Source organism: Manis pentadactyla, chromosome 10 (assembly GCF_030020395.1).
Source record: "Manis pentadactyla isolate mManPen7 chromosome 10, mManPen7.hap1, whole genome shotgun sequence".
Lineage (NCBI taxonomy): Eukaryota > Metazoa > Chordata > Mammalia > Pholidota > Manidae > Manis > Manis pentadactyla.
Window position 1 is genome coordinate 120,958,886 of NC_080028.1, and position 18,960 is coordinate 120,977,845.

At 54.2% G+C, this 18,960-nt stretch overlaps 1 protein-coding gene across 1 annotated transcript in view; it reads left to right on the forward strand.

Annotated features, from left to right (window-relative positions):
- The first annotated feature begins 468 nt into the window (after positions 1-468).
- Positions 469-18,960, forward strand: part of EMP2 (epithelial membrane protein 2) — a 30,461-nt gene continuing 11,969 nt past the window's right edge. The window contains exon 1 of the mRNA XM_036928183.2: positions 469-729. The gene's annotated coding sequence lies outside the window, so the exon portion shown is untranslated. The remainder of the gene's footprint in view (positions 730-18,960) is intronic.

Sequence of the window (18,960 nt, forward strand, 5' to 3'; positions counted from 1 at the left end):
GGCTCCGCAGGAGTCCTAAGACTTGGTTCCCGGTTGCCCTGCTACCTCCCACCAAGGCCTGAGACCGTGTCAGACAATAAAAATAACAATCGCTACCATTTGTTGGGCACTTACGGTGTGCCAGCACGTGCCTATATTAGCACTTTCTGGTCTCACAACAAATCCAGGAAAGAGGTCCTAGAGTGACTCCCAAGTCCCCTAGAGGAAACTGAGGCAGGAAAGATCAAGGACAAGACCACAAAGTTGAGGAAAGCGCCGGACGGCGAAGGGCTCTAAAGCTGGGCGCCGGATTCCAGCACCTGGTTCCTAACCCTCGCCCGAAGGGACGCGAAGAGAGGGGAGCGGAGGGCGCTGGGGTTGTGCCGGGGCCCGCGCGGCGAAGGCGTTCCCAGCCCCGCGGCGCGTCCCGGTCCTCCCGCGATCCCAGAACCGCGCGGCCGACTCCGCCCCCCACTTGGCCCGAGTGGCGCGGGCGGGCCGGGGGCGCCCCCGGGCCGCGGCCTCCCCCGGGGTCCCCCGGCCGCCGCCTGCGGCCCCTCCCACCCCGCTCTCCCGCTCCTGACATCACACCCCGGGAGGCGGGATCGGGAAGGAGGGCGCCGTGGGGAGGAGGCTCCGCGCCACCGAGAGGGCGGAGGGCGGGCGCGCAGTCCCGGCCCAGAGCTTGCAAACAGCCCGGCGGCCTCGCCCCGCGCCCAGCCCGCCCGTCGGTGCAGCCGCCAGCGCCCGGTGAGTGGGGCTCGCGGCCGGGAGCCGCGCGGGGCGGGGACCGCAGGCGCCGGGGGCGGCAGGGCGCGGGCCCCGCGGCTTCCGAGGGGGTCCCTGCAACGGGGGCTGCGCCGGGAGCGGCCGAGGCCCGTCCGGGCCAAAGTCCCCCGGCCCTCCGCCCCACTGCGGGGGCGCGGACTCTCCTTCCGCGCTCGGGACCTCGAATTCCACCTCCCCACCCCCGGACTGCTCCCCTCGCCTTTAGCGCCGAGGCGGGCGGGCGGGAAAAGTTCGGGGAGGAGGCAGGGCGGCGCCCTTCGCCTCTGCCAGCTTCACTCCCGGGGCGCTCGGAGGCCAGCGCGCCCCCCTGGTCGCGGGAAGGTCCCCGGCGCCTGGGCGCACCGTCCCTCGCCTCCCTGAGCGGACGGGACCGGCTGAGCCCAGGCCCGGCCGGTGGGTCCCTCTGGGCCCCCGCGGCGGCTCCGTTGCGCCCCCCAGCGGCGGGGAGCCGCCTCCCCAGGTCTGGGGCGGTGAGGACCTGCGTGGATGCCGCCTCTCCCCGCTGCTCTCGGGCAGGGCTGGGGGGCCTTTGAGGACCAGAGAAAGGGGTTCCAGAGAAAGGGAAGACTAGAGCTCGTGTATACAGGGACTATGCACTCCCCCCACCGGAACCTGGGTCCTAAATACACTGCTAATTTGGGGCTGAAATTCATAACTCAGATGGGGGTGAGTGGGGGGCACCTGGCCCTGGGGGAGACTCCCCAGAATAAAGCCCTCCCTCCAGGCCACGGAAGCCACCCTTTACTTCGGATCAAGGCTGGCAGGCAGTTTCAGGTTTGAGGAAGGGGACGCTGCCCCCTCCCAAGCTCCACAGCTGTGTTTGTGGGGGGTGGGGGTGAAGAGTGCTTTTAACTTAGCTGTGTCTCAGCTGCAGAGACCAGCCTGAAAAGTGACAGGCAGAGAAAGGGAAGGGGCTTCCAGACGGGCTTGACGAGGCTGCAGCCCATGAGTACTGTCATTCCACCAATGCAAGGTATCTAAATAGGCAGATTCACAGGGACAGGAAGTAGAACGGAGGTTACCAGGGGCTGGGTAGGTATTGCGGAAACCTGGGAAGCTCTCCGTTGGGAAGGATGAAAACATTTTGGATATATAGCGGTGATGGTTACACGACACAGTGACGGTGAACATATTTAATGCCCCTGAATTCTACACTGACCAGAGGTTAAAACGATCAGTATTATGTTCTGTATTTTTTTTACCACAATTTCAGAAAAAGTCTCCAGCCACCTCTGTGCTTCAGTCGGAATGAGTTAGAAATTCTAGCGCCTGCTCACTGTTGCTGGCCACCGCTCCCTGGAGTCTGGCCTGGATATAAGGAAGCAGAGGGAGGATGAGTAGGGACCGGAGCCAGGTTTCTCTAGGAGTCCCAAGGGTCCAGGTTGGGAACCTGGGTGATGGAGCGTTTGGTGAGCACCAGCGCTCAGGCGCTCACCTTCTCCTGGAAGCCTCCTGCTGGGCCGTTTCCACCCCACTCCCAGTTTGCAGGTGGGGAAAACCAGGCCAGAGATGTTAAGTCAGTTTCTTAAGGTCACCACTGAGCTAGCAGGTGCCCAGAGCCAGACTTTGAACCTCCAACTGCTTCCCTCCAAGCCCTCCCCTTTTGTCCACCTGGAGATGCCCTGGTGGGTTCTGGGGAATGGGGGGAGACCCTTCCGGGGAAACCAGGGCCAGATGCCAAGCCCACAGCTGAGGGAGGTGGCAAGCAGGTGCAGAACCTGTTTTCCCACTGAGGGTTTTCAGTCTGCAGCCTCCACCCCCACTGGGACTGGAGTGAGGGTGGGTGGGAGGAGAGGGCAGGCCACATAGCTGGGAGCCTCCTCTGTCCCTCAAGTGGGGAAATTGAGATGCACCTGAAATTCCAGGGCAGGTGTTTGTGTTGGGAGCAGTAGAGGTGGCTAGCAGGGTGGATGAGGGCTGGAAGGCTCCGGGGAGCACTGTACTGCCCCACCCTGAGGGGCGGGGTCATACCCTCTCTGGCTAGTGTGGTCCTGGAGTCGGGCACAGCTCAAGAAGGGATAGCCGGGCTCTGTGGCATCTAATTGTGAAGATAGAGCACATCCATTCAGTGCCACACACGCCCCCCGCCCCCAGTGCCCATGCTCAAGTTATTTAGAAGGCCCTTTCTTCCGGGAATAGAAGTAAATGTTTCACTTAAATTTCCTTTCTGTGCTTCATGTCTTCAGAGCAGGAGCTGAAACCACATCCCTGTGTGCACAGACTCAATTTTATAGCCACAGGTGATTCATGGGGAGGCTCTGCTGGCCAGTTTTTCACCCCAGCCACATACTGACTCTCCCCTGCCCTCTGTGGCCTTCCTGGTGGATGGAGGCACAGTTAAGGCCAGATCTTTGTCACAGTAAATTCCGCCAGACATGACCAGGAAGGGAAGTCTGTCGAGACAAAAATACATGAGTGCCTTTCCAGGTCAGATGGTGGGCAGCGGATTGCTGGCCAGTTGTCGGGTTTGCTTGGGAGGCAGGAGTCCAGCCCCCACCCTGGGGGGGAAGCACAAAAATTGTGTGTGTGTGTGTGTGTGTGTTGCGACATGTGGCAGCTGCCCAGCTCTGTGGACAAGTGAGGCCTCTGACCCATGCTAAGGTCAGGTGGGGTTGGGAGCCCCAGAGCAGTGGTGGGGTCCCAGATCCTGGAACTGGGGAGCAGAAGAGGCAGTTAAAGGTCAGTAACAGGAATCTTGTGCCAAAGGAGGGGCTCCAGGGCCGTCTTACTGGGCTTAGGAAAGCAGGCGATTGGCAGCAGCAGCTGGAACAGGGAAAGAGGGCAGCTGGCACCGCAGTCAGAACTGGAGGCCTGACTCTGAGATGTTGGCTTCAGCTTGTCCAGGGAGGGAATGGGGCGAGGGGTGGGGTGGCAGGAAGAGGAGGCCCCCTTTCTTGTCCCGGGAGTGCTGGAGGCTGTCTTCCCGCAGGGGTTACCCCAAAGAGTGCAGAGTCAGAGGCATTTGGCCCTTGTTATAGGAACAGGCCGAGGGGGGAGTCTGAAAATATGAGTGGCTGAGCTGCCACCCAGCAGGAGTGCCCTGCTGGGAACCGATACCCAGAGCCCAGGCTGCTGGTGGTGGTGGTGGTGGTGAGGACAGCACTACCTTGCTCAGATCCAGAATCGCTTGGGCTTTTCCAGGCAGCCCAGGCCTGGGCAGGCGAGAACTCCCTGCATTCAGGGCAGCCATGGGCAACAATCAGGGAATTTCAGGGGCCTTAGGACCTTAGATAGTCTCGGATCAACAGCTAGGGACACTCAGAGGTGGAGTGACACACCTGAGGTCCCCCAGTCAGTTGGTGGCAGAATCAGGACTAGATCAGGGTCTGTCTAGGGACTCACTATGAAGGAGCCCAATGGCTGGGGACTGGTCAATGGGATTCCTGGCCAGGTCCTCAGGGTCAGAGACCCTTGCGGCATGTGTCATCCACTGCGGTGATGAGTTTCCACACTTACGTACTGACAGGACAGAGGTGAGCAAGGAGCTGCTCAGGCCGTGGCCCCTTCCTGTGGGGCAGCAGGTCGCTGTCAGGCACAGCTGTGTGCTCTGGGGATGTTGGCCCATCCTGGGGCAGGACATAGGGAGGAGGGGGCTGGAGGAGGCCTGGCAGACTGAGTCCTCCCTCCTTCTCATTCCAAGACACTGTTGGTTTTGTTCACGTGGCATTGCTAGCGCTGAATGAGCAGTTGTTAACCGGAACAATTGAATTCCCGGGGCCCTCACTCACCATCCTTGGGAAGCTGGGCTTCTCTTGTTCTGTATGGGAGACGAGATCCAAAAGATTGCCCATAGTCCTGCCCTCCGTGGACAGGTCGGATGACATCAGTTTCTAGAAGCTTCCTAGCATTCCTGGGTCTAGTCCTGGATGAGGGGTCACCAGGGTGATAATTGGCATCAAGATTCCCCTGAGAGATTTGGATGTGAAATAGTTGTCACCATGCAGGATGTAGAGATGGACAAACTAAGCTAAGTCCCTTGTGCAAACTGCTCATAGTCTAATATTGAGGAAGTTTTCCCAGTAGAGAAAACTTCTGATCTCAAGCTTCTCTGGCAAACTCTCTTTCCTTAAAATGAAACTAATTCAAAAATTTTGCAGTCTATAAATATGACCCAAAGTTGTCTCATTAACCTTGTTCTAATGAATATTTCCTAAAGTGTGTTATCACTGGTGGTACTCAAGGTAATTTAAGCAGGTCCGTAGCTGAACATGAGCAAAAAGTGTAATTATGTTTATTTCTCAGTTGGCATTTGAAAAAACAACTCGCACGCAAACCCGTAGTTTCAGAGATACAGTTATATAGAGTGACACTCATTACCACGCACAGGTGGTCCTTGAGTTTGGCAAAAGTCTTAGTGTTGGAGTGACTGCCTTTTGGGATTTGGCATCCCTGGGACTGGGATTTGACAGTACAATGAATCCTGAAATATCGGAGCTCTCTGCCTAAGCTTCTCGTCTGGCAAGAGGCCCCGATGCTCAGCTTCAGACCTGGACCTGCCACTCAGCTTTCTAGGGAATCTTCCCGTCTTGAATGTAGGTCATCGTGCCACCCAGATGACCTTGGATGGTTGCTCTGAGGCTGGGAGGAATTGGTATATTGATGTACGCGGAAGTGGCTTGGGATGTTTGTGGCTTGTCTGAACCAAAGGAGGGCCAAGGGAGAGGCTGGCTCGCCCGCTTTCTTCTTCGTGGGTGTTACTAAGCGACCGTGTGGAGTGAGCTGCTACAGGCGAAGGATCCCCTCTCTTCCAAGGTCACGGTCTACAGGCTAGTCGGGGAGGGTGAGTCCGGGAAGGTACGCGCCAGGACCGCGGTCATGGCATGTGGTTTCTGGGAAGCCCATGGTCACGGTGTGCAAGCATTTCCTTAGGCCTGGGGGACTGGAGATGGGCTCAGAAGAGTCCCCAGAATGTCCCCAAACAGCAAGGATTCCAAGCGTGCGTAAGGGAACATCTGCGAAAAGGCAGACGACGCCGGCAGCGACGCAGCTTGAGGGGCAGCGCGGGTCCAGCTCGCTTCAGCGCAGGGCACGGGAAGGGGGTGCAGAGGAGGCCTGGGTGAAGGGGCTTTCCTCCACATCCCCAAGGACCTGGCTGCGCGGAGCCAGGCATGACGATGGATGCACAGTTGGGGTGAAGAAGTGAGAGAGAGGAAAAAGTGGGAGCAGCCTGAAAGCAACTTGAGTACCCGCCAGTCCTAGTACAGAACATTTTACAGAAGTTAAAGAGAACGGGGTTCATCCATGTGTCCCAGGTAGAAAGATCTGGAAGACACTGTCGAATTAAGAAAGAGCAAATAGCAAAACAATATGTGGAGGAACATGCTATTTACGTACTGTAAATGAAACTAGCTGTGTTTCCTATGGCCTCGTACCTATTATGTGTATAAGGAAGATACAAGGAAGGAGGTCAGTGTGGTCCCCTGTGGGGAGAGGGGAGAGGCAGGAGCCGGTGTGGAAGGAATGGGCTTGTCTGTAACAGAATACATCCCCGAGTTATCTGCAACCTGAGGTTCCGGAAGGATAAAATGGTCTTCCCTGAATTCACTAAGCAGTGCCGGTTTCGGGGTGGGGGGCTTTAGGAGGTGGATTTTCTGGTGGAGGCTATGTGGACAGAGACGAGTTAGGGGCTGTGCCGTAATCCAGGGACAAGGTATGGGGGACTTAACCGCAGGGGGTGTGTCCAGCACCCCTGGAACCTTCCCCTTGGGATATCCCAGTGAGGATGCCTCACAGTACAGTGGTTGTCCCATCTGGTGCTGTCGACAGACATGTGGTCTAGAGGAGAGGGGCACCAGTGAGTACGTCTGGGGTGTCTGAATAGGGCCATGAGTGTCCCAGATAGGTGTCCAGGAGACACTGGGAGTGGGATCTGGGGCTTTGAAGAATTCAGAGATGAGTTTTAGATGGTGTTTGAGAAAACGACTTAGACCTTCACCAGTGTTATCACAGCAATAACAATACATACCATTACTATTGTTTACAGGATGTATACGGTGCAAGCACCTGGGCCACATACTTCTTACATCTTTTAGCTCATTTCAAACAAACCACAATCTATTGGGGGTGGGCATCATTATTCTCCCTGTTCTAAAGATGAGAAACAGTCTTAACATTTTTGCTTAAAAACACAGTGTGATTGTGCTCAGATTTGATCCAGGGCCTCTGGGCCCCACAGATCCTGCTGTATTGGCTGTGGCCCCATCATGTCCCTCTTTTTAAAAACAGTCATCTGCGTCTTGAAATAATCCTGGTCCTTTGAGCCAAAAGGGTCCTGTGCTGGCAGTCGTTTTGGCGGGTGTCCTGGAAGCCAGCCTTCTTCCTCCCAAGTCAGCCTTCTGGTCACGAGGGACCCGGATGTCAGGAGCGTTGCGCTCCATGCCCCACCCCGTCCTGACTAAAAGCCTTTAGATTCTCTTGTATTTCAGGGATGTGTGGAGTGGAGAAGGGTGTGCTGGTGGTCCTGCTTTAGACAGAAAGCCTGTGTCTGCATGTCTGTGGGAGTCCCAGAAGGGAGAGCCCAAGCCTTGGGTGAGGAGCTCGCTGGAGGTTGCAGGGGTGGGGACGGGGACAGGGAGGGAGAGAGGGGAGAGGCCGGGAGGGCCTCTGGAGCCAGGCAGCTGCCCCTTCTCCCTCCTGCCGGGGGCTCTGCCTGGACCCTGTCAAGCCCAAGTGGTATGGTCAGTGTCCATTTATATCCGAGTGACACAGGGTCACATTCTTCTGGGCCAGAGCCCGAAAGAGGCTTAATCATCAGCACACCCAGAGTGTGGTCCGCACACCCACAGGCACTTGGAGATGATTTCTGTGGCATACACACAATGTGAAAACTGTGACACGTGCATAGTTATTTAAGTGCATTACTAAAATGTAAGAAATAAAGTAGTAAGTAAGGTGACACTAAAATTACTTGGCCAGTGAGACTGATTTTCCATTCGTGGAGTAAATACACATTGAAAAATGAATCGAGTTAAGCTAATGTGTTTTAAAGACAGTTACGGGTAGTGAGTAATACAGATGATACACGGACAGCAGAAATGACAGTAGCCCTGTCGGGGACACCACTCGTGCCCCGCCCAGCCCCTTTTAATGGGCCATGTGCCCTCCAGCTTCCCTGCGGTCGTGAGTGTGGGCTGCGAACCGCTCAGCCTCCCAGCTTCCCCAGCGGGCACGTGCCCTGCTCCGGGCTTGTACTGGTACCCACACCCAGGCGTGGCCAGAGCCTGGCCCGCGGCCACTCCCCTCCCCACCCACGCCGTCCCTTGTGCCTTCACTGAAGTTTCCAGGCCTGCCCGTCCTCAGGAGCTGGTGGCCGTGGGATTCCTCAGCGGGAGGGGCACCCTGAGCCTTCATCCCAGGCCCTCTGTTGAGATGCTCCCTGCCTTCACCTCCTCCCTGCTTTGGGGCTCCCTGGTGAGGTTGTGGGGTGGAGCGGGGGGACGGGGGATGAGCTTCTGAAAGGTCACCACCCCTCGCTCCACTGTGTGTCAGGCACTGTGCGGGGCACTAAGGACTCAGCACTGACCAACAGACTTAAATCCCTGCTCTCAGGGAGCTTCCAGCTAGAGGGCTGAGACAAGGAAAAAGTGAGTAGAGAGCAATCAGAAAACAGCAGACGGCGTTCAGTGATTTGAAGGTCATCAGACAGGAGTGGGGAGGAATGGGGGCAGGGGCTCACTTCAGTTGGGTGCTCCGGGGAGGACTCGCTGAGGGCAAAACTTTGGGGTTGAGGCTGAATGAAGGGAAGGAGCCAGGCACCCCGAGATCTAAGGACTTTGAATGCAAATACGCTGCTGCCCTGATCAGGGAGCGAACTTGGTCTGTTGGGGTCAAAGAAAGGGCATCCGTTTGGGACACTAACCCATCCGGGACCAGGCGGCCCATGTCTTCATGTCCTTGTGTAGTACCTACTCTGTGTTCTGTGTACTTGGGGCAGATGGCTAGAAAGTGGGGTCCCATGCTCTCCCCTTCTTGGGGAGGGGAGGGACTGGCTCAGTCCCTGGCCCCGGGGGGCAGGCACCTCTGGGCCCTGTGGAGGCGGGGAGGGCTCCTCCCTCAGACCAGCTCAAGGGCCCGCCTCCTGACCCGTGGCTCCGCCCTCCCTCCCGCGTCAGGGCCCCAGAGGGCTCTTCAGTGCCCTCCTGCTGCCCCACCCAGGGGAATGGAGCTGTTGAAATACTGGTCCCCAGTGAGCTTAGGCTTCGCCCATTTCACTTAATGGCTTTTAGAAGTGTACAGTTCAGGGTATTTTAGGATATCCCCAGATACGTGCAGCTGTCACCACAGGCATTTGACAACACTTTCATCTCAAAAAGAAACCGAGTACCTACTAGGGACCACCTCCTATTTCTGCAGCCCCCTCAGCCCTCATCAGCCTCCCCTCTGTGTTCTGTCCCTGCCGATCTGCTGCTCTGCACATTGCACTTGACGAAATCCTAAGCTACGTGGCCCCTTGTGTCTGGCTTCTTTCACTTCACATAATGTCTTTAAGGGGCCTCCACAGTGTAGCATCTCTCAGGATTTCTTTCTTTGTTATGGCCTAATAATAATCTGCTGTATGGTTGTACCACATTTTGTTTGTAAGCTCATGAGTTGATGGACACATGGGTTTGTAAGTCATGTTGCCGTAAACATTCGTGTGTTTGGACATGTGCTTTCTTTTCTCCTGGGTATATAGCTAAGAGTGGAATCGCTGGGTCCTGTGGTGACTCCGTTTAATCATTTGAGGAACTACCAGACTTTTCTAAAGCAGCTGCACCATTGTAGGTTCCCTTCAGCAGTGCGTGAGGGCTGTCATTTCTCCGCTTCCCAGGCTTTAATTCAATGCTCAGATCTGCCTTAGTTCCTGGCTCCTAAGAAGCTTCTTCTGGTGAGATCCCTATAGGTCTAGAGCAGATTATTGCGGGCCAGCGCTCCTGGGTCTAAGCAAGGTCCTACCTACAGTTCTGGGACACGCTGGGCCCAGCTGAGTGGCCTGGGGTGGGGGGTAGTAAAAGGAAGGGGGGCCACATGCTCTGGGGCTCCCTGGGTGGGGACCACCAAGGACAGATTTGGAATCGCTGGAAGAGAGACTCTGTAATGCTGTTTTCTGCACGATGCTGGGATGATTTCAGGTGGCACTGGACACGACATTAAATGACATTAAATCATTCAGTGAGGAAGTGTTTCCCTTTTCAATTCTCTTTCAACAGTTGTGATTCTATCAAGGGGAAATTCTTAGTCGGTGCTAAACGTTTGACGCCTTTCCGACCCCGGTTTTCCTTGTTTAACCAGACAGAGCGGGTCTGCGGCTTAGCCCTTTGGCAGACCCAGCATGGAGCTGGAACTTGTAAGCTCTTAGTGGAGCTATTTATTTTCACAGTCAGTCTCTGTCTGTGGCAAGTGATTCTGATTTTCCATTTCCAGGGAGCCCAAAGATTTCTTTCTGTTAGAGAGTGGTTTTATTTAAACACAAATACGAAGTAAAATCCCCAAGGGGTTTGCAAGAAGGTGCTAGGCAAGTGACTGAAGTTTCGAAAACCTTGTTCTGAAGTTTACAGCCCAAGACCCAGGTGGGGGTGTCGGGAAGCAGTGAAGTCCCCAGTGCCGGGGCACATCGAGAATGGAAGCTGGATGCTGTAAAAATAATGCAGGCAGGGTTTGGGTAGGTGTGATCACACAGTGCCGTTCGGCTGACATTGCATGAGTTTGCGGTTCTCATTGTGTGGGGTCGGTTTCCACTTCCATGGCTGGACTGTGTCCCAGCTGTGGGTGCATCAGGAGCACCCCAGTTAGAGGGCTGAGGCCTCTGGGGGCTGCCTTTCTGTCCAGCGTGGTGATCTCACAGCACCTCCCACCCTGAGCTGCATGCTGGTGGGGAGGTGTTACAGTGTGATTCCAAGTTCATGGGGCTGGCTCCCCGGCTGGCTCAGCATTCTGCCCTGGGCCTGAGTAATTCACAGAAGGAATCCCTTTCCGTCAGTCCCATCCAGCCCCCAGCTCAAGGGCATGACTTGCCCGCCCTCAAGTTAGTGAGTCTGTATGGGCTGGTTCCCCACTGGAGAGATGCTGTGTTAGCCAGTGTTCTTTAGAACCAACAGGATGTGTGGACATTAGAGTGAGATTAATTTTTAAGGAATTGGCTTAATTATGGAGGCTGGCAGGTCGGAAGGCAGGCTGGAGACCCAGGGCAAAACCTGTCCAAAGGCCCTCTACTGGCTGAATTCCTTCCCGGTTTGGGGGAACCCAGCCTTTTTGTTCTGCTCATGTCCTCCACTGATTGGGTGAGACCCACCCACATCTGGAGCACAGTCTGCCTTTTTCAAAGCCCAGTGATTTAAATGTTAATATTATTCAAAAAAACCTACCCTCACAGAAGCACAGTGGCCTGGCCAAGTTGACATATAAAGTTAGTGATCACAGATGCTTTAGATGAACCGGACCTATAGCATTAAATAAAACAGAATCCCTTTTAAATTCCCTGTCACCCTCCAAGAAGAAAAAAATCTCTGTTTTGTGCTAATATGTCTTTAAACCTTGCCAAACACCTGTGATATCCTGTTTCAGCAGAGAGAGAATGAGCTGGCCTTGGACGTGGCCTAGAGCAAGTTTCTAGCTGGAATTTAATAACATTGTTTTGTTTTCATTGTATTTTTCCCAGCACCCTCTATTTATGGCAGGCAGGTAGCACTGACTTTCCATTTCAGTCTTAATATGAGGTTTCCTTTTATAAAGACGTAAGTTTAAAAAGTGCATAAGCTGCTGGTAATATGGGCGGGACGTGGGTACACCTGCCATTCTGACGGTGGGCCAAGAGTGACCGATTTGGGTAAACACAGATGTATCCATAGTGGGGGACGGTGCCTGAAATACCCACTAATTGTCTGTACACCCCAAGCTGCCTGCTGCCTGTTTGCACTTCTTTCCTCTCTGGACAAAGTGCTGGCAGCTTATTTCCACTTGGTGGCCCCCACCGTAAGAGTAGGGCCATGCACAGGACGAGAGGTCACCGAGGAGGGGAAAGGCGGGGGATGCGGGGTGGCGGCTCTAAGAAACTCCTGGACCCTGATGCTTGTTGTAATTGGTGGTACGCCTGGCACTTTGCTACGTGCCAGACACTGTTCTGAGCTTGCCAGCCTCTCCGAGCAGCCCTAGGAAGTAGGTGTGCCATCATCATTGCTATTTTACAGATGAGGAAACCGAGGCACTGCGGTTAAGCTGGAGGCTACAGTCCAGTCCATCTGGCTTGGTCTGTAGTCCTGTTGCATTTTGCACCCAGTACTTCTGTTCATCTTCTCCTCTTTACCCCCTCCTGTGTTCACATATGGCTCCTCTGTCTGGGGGTCCCTGCATCTGGCTGCATTGTACACACTGATCTCCCGGTTCCTTACTTGCTGGGAAAATCCATCTACAGAGATGACAGCCCTTGTCATTTAGGAGACATGTAAAGGCTGTTACTTATACCCTGGGGATTACCCAAAAGTTGCAAAGTGCTCTATCAAGGGAAGAACAGTCCTAACTTAGTAGCTGTGAGGATGGGGAACACCCCGAGCTTGACACCTGCCTCACGCCTAGCACCTCATCTGAGTGTACCTCGCTCCACAACCTGACGTGTGCCTCGGCAGGTATACTACCGACACTCTTTGGGCTGGGCTGTGGGTTTGCATAATTACAGGGACCACTGGGTGACAGCAGTGGGCAGTGAGCTCTTTAATTAGAGGGTCAGGCAGCAGTCATTGGCAGAATGACCGCTCTTTGCACGCCCAAACCAGCAGACATTCAACAACAATTTGATGAGTAAGCTTGGCCACTGGGCATGTGAAAATGAGTGAGATGCAGTTTCTGTCCTTCCATCTGAATCTAGTGTTTCCCTGTATCAGTTAGCACTTGCTGTATAACAAGCCATCCTGAAATGTAATGGCTCAACACAGAAAACAGTTGTTCAGTTCATGATTCTGCAGGTGGGTGATATGGGCTGGACTCAGCTGCACTCCCTCATGTGTCTGTGGTCAGCTGGTAGGCCAGTGGGGGGCTGGCCGATCTAGGTGGATCTTCTCTGCTGGAAGAGCCCGTCTCTGCTCCACGTGGTCTCTGACCCTCCTGTGGGCGTGGCTGGGCTTGGTCCTGTGGCAGCTGAGCAGAGACAGTGGGAGGATATGAGTTTTCTGCAGCCTTGGCTCAGAATTGATACGGTGCCATTCGCTGCCTTTCATTTGTAAGAGAAATCACAAGGGCAGCCAGGGTTCAGTGGGTGGGGAAACAGACTCTACCCTTTAATACGAGGATTCAATTTGCTACAGTTATGTTAAAAACATTTGTGCTTATGAACACGATGTATTGGTCTGTGTTTTTTTTTTTTCTTGTAACGTCTTGCCTGGTTTTGGGATTAGGGGAATGCAGGCCTCATAGAATAAGTTGGTGGGGGCAGGGGTGACCCCACCTCTTTCGTTTCCTAGAGGTGTTGGTGTAGACTTGGTATTATTACTCCTTAACAGTTCGGCAGAATTCACCAGGGAAGCCCCGACCGAGGCTGGAGTTTTGTCTTCAGGAAGGGACTCCAGGCCCGTGATAAATATTTCTTCCTCCTCTTATTGCCAAACTTGAAAGAAAACTCTAGCTCCTTGAAATCTGGCTCCTTTAGTCATTCATGCAACATATTAACTGAGTGCCATCTATAAACCAGGCTCTGTTCTAAGTGCTGGGGAACCATCTGCACAAACACGAAAGGTCCCTGATTCCATCGCGGACCGTAGGTCACACCCAGGTCCGCACCCGCCGTGCCTCCATGGCCAATGACACGCTCCAAGGATGACAGTACTGGGCTCTAGCTTATTCCGCTAGAATTGGTGTTCCTGAATTTGCCAGCGAGCTGGTTTTCCACCCTGCTGCCTCTTTGCTCTCTCTGCTTCTGCCTCCGGTTCTCCTGGCTGCCGTGCACCCTCCTCAGTCCCCTTGGCCCCCTTTTCTCCCTCTCCCTTCCTCCCTGTCAGCACTTTCTCCCTGGCTAGTAGTCCTTATCTGCTGGTGGTGTCGTCTCCCATCCACACACAGTGATGCTGGGATTTCTCTTCCAGCCCCTGTTTCTTCCTGAGTGCCAGTCTGGGGCACATTTCCAATGGCCTGCCCCCAGGCCCACCAGCATCCACCAGATACTGCTGAGACTAATGAACTGTCTACCCGGCCTTCAGACGTGTGCCTCGTGCTCCAAGCCCAGCACGTTAGCAGAACCAGGTCTGCTCCAGCTCCGGCTAAGGGTCCCAGCATGCTTTGTCATCCCGTTGCCCGGTCCTGTCGATTCACTTCCTGATGAGCCCTCCATTGGCCCCTTCTGCTCACCTCCCTGTCCTGCCTTTGTCTGAACCCCCTTTTCTCACCAGGGTTGCTCCAACAGCTGCCCCCAGACTGCCTCCTTCTAACCCAGCCTCCTGACTGGAAAGGTCTTACTAATTTCCTTCTTCAACACCCTCTCCAACTCCCCAGTGCCCCCAGAATAACATTCCAACTTGCAAGGCCCTTTAAGCTTCTCTCTCAGGGTAGATTTGTGGCTCAGCTCTGGGCCCTGCCCACCACACACCCCACTCACGCTTGTATGTGCCTCTGAGCATCTTTGGGCACAACGCCTATCCCACAGCCCTTCCTTTGAGACCCAGCTCTGGTGTTACTTCCTCCACAAAACGTCTGAGACCGCCTTCACCCCAACAGCTTCCTCTGTGTTCTCACACCACGCTGGTCACCACATTATGTTTATTTATACATTCTTGTCTTCATGTACCTGGCAGCTCCCTGGGCATGCAGAGCCTGCCATACTCATCTGCATAGCACCAGGGCCCAGTTACATACATGAAGCGCTCCATAAATGCTTGTTGCATGAATCATTGCTCCATTTGGAAACAAGTGAGTGGGCCAGGAATCAGAAGGCTGGGGATTGAGCCCTGGTTCTGCTCACTGGGTGAGGGGAACATATACGTAACTCTGACTTCTCGCCTGCAAAGTGGATCATGGTCCTTGCGCATCCTTATGACAGGCTGTCACCTTGCTGACAGGTGTCTATCTGGCTTGCAGTGAAGGGAGGCGCTAGGGTGGGCAATGTAGCAATTTTCTGGTGCGAGATTGCCTGGGCTCAAATCCCACCTCCAGCCTTTATTTATTAGCTGTGTGATCTTGGGGAAGTTGCTTAACCTCTTTGAGCCTTATTTTCTTTACCTGTAAAATGAGGATAACAATAGCACTTAGCATCATAGTGTTTTGTGGGAAATGGTAAGTTAACTCATGGGAAGAGCGTAAAACAGTGCCTGGCACATACTGAGCAATAAATGTTGGCTGTCATTATTATTGATGTTGTGGTTACTATTATTACAGTGAATTGAAAGACTCAGCCGCCCTCACAGGAGGAATCATCCTCAGTGGCTTCTGCCTTAGCGTATTGCCAAATCCCAGTGTCCTGCCTGTTGCCATTTCTGGACAAAGCCAAGTGTTGGCTTTGTGCCTGGAAGCCCCAGCCTCAGCGAGCGCACAGCTGGGCCACCCAGGGCAGGGGGGCTTCTGCCAGCCCCAGGGCATCCTGGATGCCTGGATATTCCGGCTGGCTGGTGTCCAGGTACCAGGGCAGAAGGCTGAGCAACTCTGCCTTCCTGAAAACAGAGCCAAAGCCACTGTCCCCTCTGAGTGCCATGGGTGGCAGAGGGGCCCTGGGCTTCAGCCAACTCAGGTGGAAACTGGAGGCTCCCCGGCAGTGTGGCCCTTCCCCCCAGGGCCCAGGTCCTCCCTGGCCTCTGGAACAGGAGTCGTGGGTGGAGCCCTGCGGGGTTGGGGGAACCATCCTGGGCCTCCAGATGCCTGGCACCTCAGGTCTGTTTTGAAAGGTCCCACACCTCAGGATTGATCTTCTGCCTACGATTCCGGGAAAGAGCTCCAGCTCAGGCTGAGAATGGGCCGTGGTTTAAATTGTAGGACCTCCCGAGGGCGGGAATAGAGTCGGGTGGCCCGAGTGGTCACCTTCACAGTGTTCTCTTTCCCCGCGGGAAGCGGCTGGCTGGCTTGTCCCCTTGAACGGAAATGGAACGTGTCCCAGGGCAGCTTCCCTTTCCCAGCCGCAGGCAGGGGCGGGCTCCCTGCAGGGGGCGCTGTGTTGTTCCGAAGGAAGGGAGAGGAGGGGCCTGCACTGGCGTCCCTTCATCTGTTAAGACCCTGGAGCTGACGTCCCACCATCAGTGGCAGTCACATTGCTTGTGGGGAGGGAGGGCCAGTGAGTCACCAGCAGAAGCATGCAGAGCCAGACGTGCAGCACGCACACACGCACGCACACACGCACGCACACACCTCCCAGACAAACACTGGGTCAAGGCAGAGCAGGACGGCACTCTGCATGGACGGCCATGAGACGCCAGTTCCAATTCTTGGCATATCTTGTTTGCTATCTGAGGTCTGGATGGGCATTTCTGGGAGTGGCCATTCCTCATCCTGTCAGCCATCAGCCTTTAGAACTTGAAATTCATGGAGCCACAAACAGTTCACCCTGGGTGTGGAATTTCCATAACCCTGCCCACAGCTGCCAGGGCGTCCCACCCCCCACCCGCTCTGGTCCCGACGCCAGGAGGGGCGCTTGCTCTGCTCACCCAAACCCATCTGCTGTTCCTCCTCTCCTGGTTATAGATTCCTTTTCCTTAAAAAATTTTTTTAAGTCTTAAATTCTCATATGCTATGTTCTACTTTGTTTTAACATGATTATTTTTATGGGTATTTTATAGAGTGGAGAGTATTTAGGTCTTCAATCTGCAGGCCCTTTACAGTGGTTTGTACACGCACCGAGCCCGAGGTGGGCATTCAGGTAGTGTGCTCTACGAGATCCACTTGAGTTTCTGGGTGGAGAGAGCGTGTGTCGTGATGAATTTAGAAAACAAAACGGAGTCCATTCTGCTATGTCTGAGTGAATCCTTTTAGTGACCAAGGAAAAGCTCCATCCCAAATCCAAACCAGCCTCAAAGGTGATCGATGAAGACAACCCATGCTTCGGCTGGGCCAGGGAGCTAATAGGATTAAAAATGCAGGAAACTCTTATTTTTAATACAAACGGAGACTAAAGCGTCGTTCTTCATCAGCTCTGTCATGTCTCAAGTGTAGCTGGCGGGCCAGGACTGAGACGCTGTCTTCCCAAATCCCTCCTGCCTGGTGCAAAGCTGGAGGGAATCCAGCCAGAGGGAAAGGATACAAAATGATTCAATGCTGTGTGATTGTCATTAGGCACTAATAAGCATGTGAGCAGGAAAGAGAGTGGTAGAAAAATGTCCTAGACTTGGAATTGGAACACCGGGGTTTGGCGTCCCAGCTCTGCTCCCTTGGGCAAATCAGCTGAAGCCTTTGTGAACCTCAGTCTCTCATCTGTAGAATGGGGTTAATGATACCTTCCCTGCCAGTTTCACAGGTTTGACGTGAAGATAAAATGCAAGATGCACCGTGTAAACTGCAGCTCGACCTTTAATCATGAGGAGCCCCGCTTCCTATGGGGTGGCCCCTTCTGGGCACCTCCCCCACCCCGGGGACCTGCTTTGTCTCCTAGGTGTCTTGGGATTATGGCGGCACCCTGTGCTCGGTCCCAGGAGTGAATTGACTAGTCTTCCCTGAAGAATGCTTATCTTATCCTGCATGATGGTGGCGGCTGCCGACGCTGCACATGGCAGAGGGCGGAGGAGGGCCGAGCTGGGAGGGAAGGACAGGCCCGAGAGAGAAGCTGTGAAGCATGTGTCTACCCGCAGGCTTGCCACCGAACCCCGTGCGTTTGCTTTGCATCTGCGGTTCTGCAATAGAAGACAGAATGATAAAAAATTCAGAGACAACTGAAGAAATGTGGAAAACGGATGGAGCCACCGAGAGGGGTGGGGGAAGGCAGTTAGGAATGCCCGGGAAAAGAGTTTTAAGGAAAACATGCGGTCATAGCATGATCTTTTGGCTCTGCAAAGATCATGATCTTTGACCTTTACGTGGTCGTAATGTCAGAGCCGACTTTTGATGGGAATGTTGACGAGACCGTGCTGGAATGACAGGAGTAGAGGGACGGGGGCCGGTGGCGGTGAAAGAATCCCTCCCCCGGCAGGAAGTGAGTGACGCTGACGATAAATGATCGGGAAACAGAAGTGTGTGAATATGGTTTGGAAGTAGGGATCTGTGGAAGGAAAGAACCGCTGAATGGTTAAAAGTGATTGCTTCTGGGATCAGGACTGGGAAGGGCAGGGGCTGTGGCTTTTCATTGTCTTTTGGTTCTCTTAATCATCACATGTATTATTATGTAGATCAAAACATTTGTAAAAGAGAAGTTCTCATTTCGTAATGTGTAAACATATCGAGTCACTGTGCTGTACACCTGACACTCATAGGATGTCGTATGTCAACTGACTTCAAAAATAAATAAAAGAGCAGTTCTGCAAGTCAGAGGACTGTGATCTCTAGACAGGAACTTGAGAAGCTCATCCAGTGCAGCCTCCCACCTTCAGAGACCTAAACGCCCGAGCCCAGGTAGCCCTTCAGAATGCCCTGCTCAGCCCCCCAAAGAAGTGGCCAAAGGAGAAACAGCGTGGTTTGTGCTGCTTGGCGAGTCGGGCTTCAGAGTGACAGAGGCTTTGGGAAATGCTCAGTGTTGAAAGATTGTCGTGCGCCCTCTGCAGTGTCTCCCACTGAGGCCCGAGGGGCAGCTGGAGTAGGGGCCAGGAGACCCCCAGCCCTGGCCTTGCTCCTGCTTCGCTGTAGGGTCCGTGAGCCGTGACCCTCCCTGGCTCTGGTTCCCACCTCTGGACCGTCAGGGCTTTGAGTTTTTCAAAGGGCCTTCACAGTTCTATGTTTCTGGAACTATAAATGACGGCAAATAGCTTTCTGTGCCCTGGGCACAGCAGGGAACAGAGCAGGAGATGGATGATAAACGCATGAACAAGAAAGATACTCTGAGACAGCATAAATCATGCAGAGAGAATAACCCTGGGGTGGGAGAGAGAGTGATGGCGGGGCAGAGCTGGGGGCGGATGGGGTCCCTACAGCAGGGCCGGCTGCAGGAAGAAGGGAGAGAGCGTGCTCAGGGGCCCGAGACCCTGCCAGTCTGCAGAGCACTGAGCCCCCAAGGAAAGGGGAAGCAAGAGGGTCAGCACTCAGTATGACATTTCCAAGGGAAAATAAATTTCTCTGAATGGCGAGGATAAATTCAACCCTGTTTGAAGGTCAGTCTACATTCAA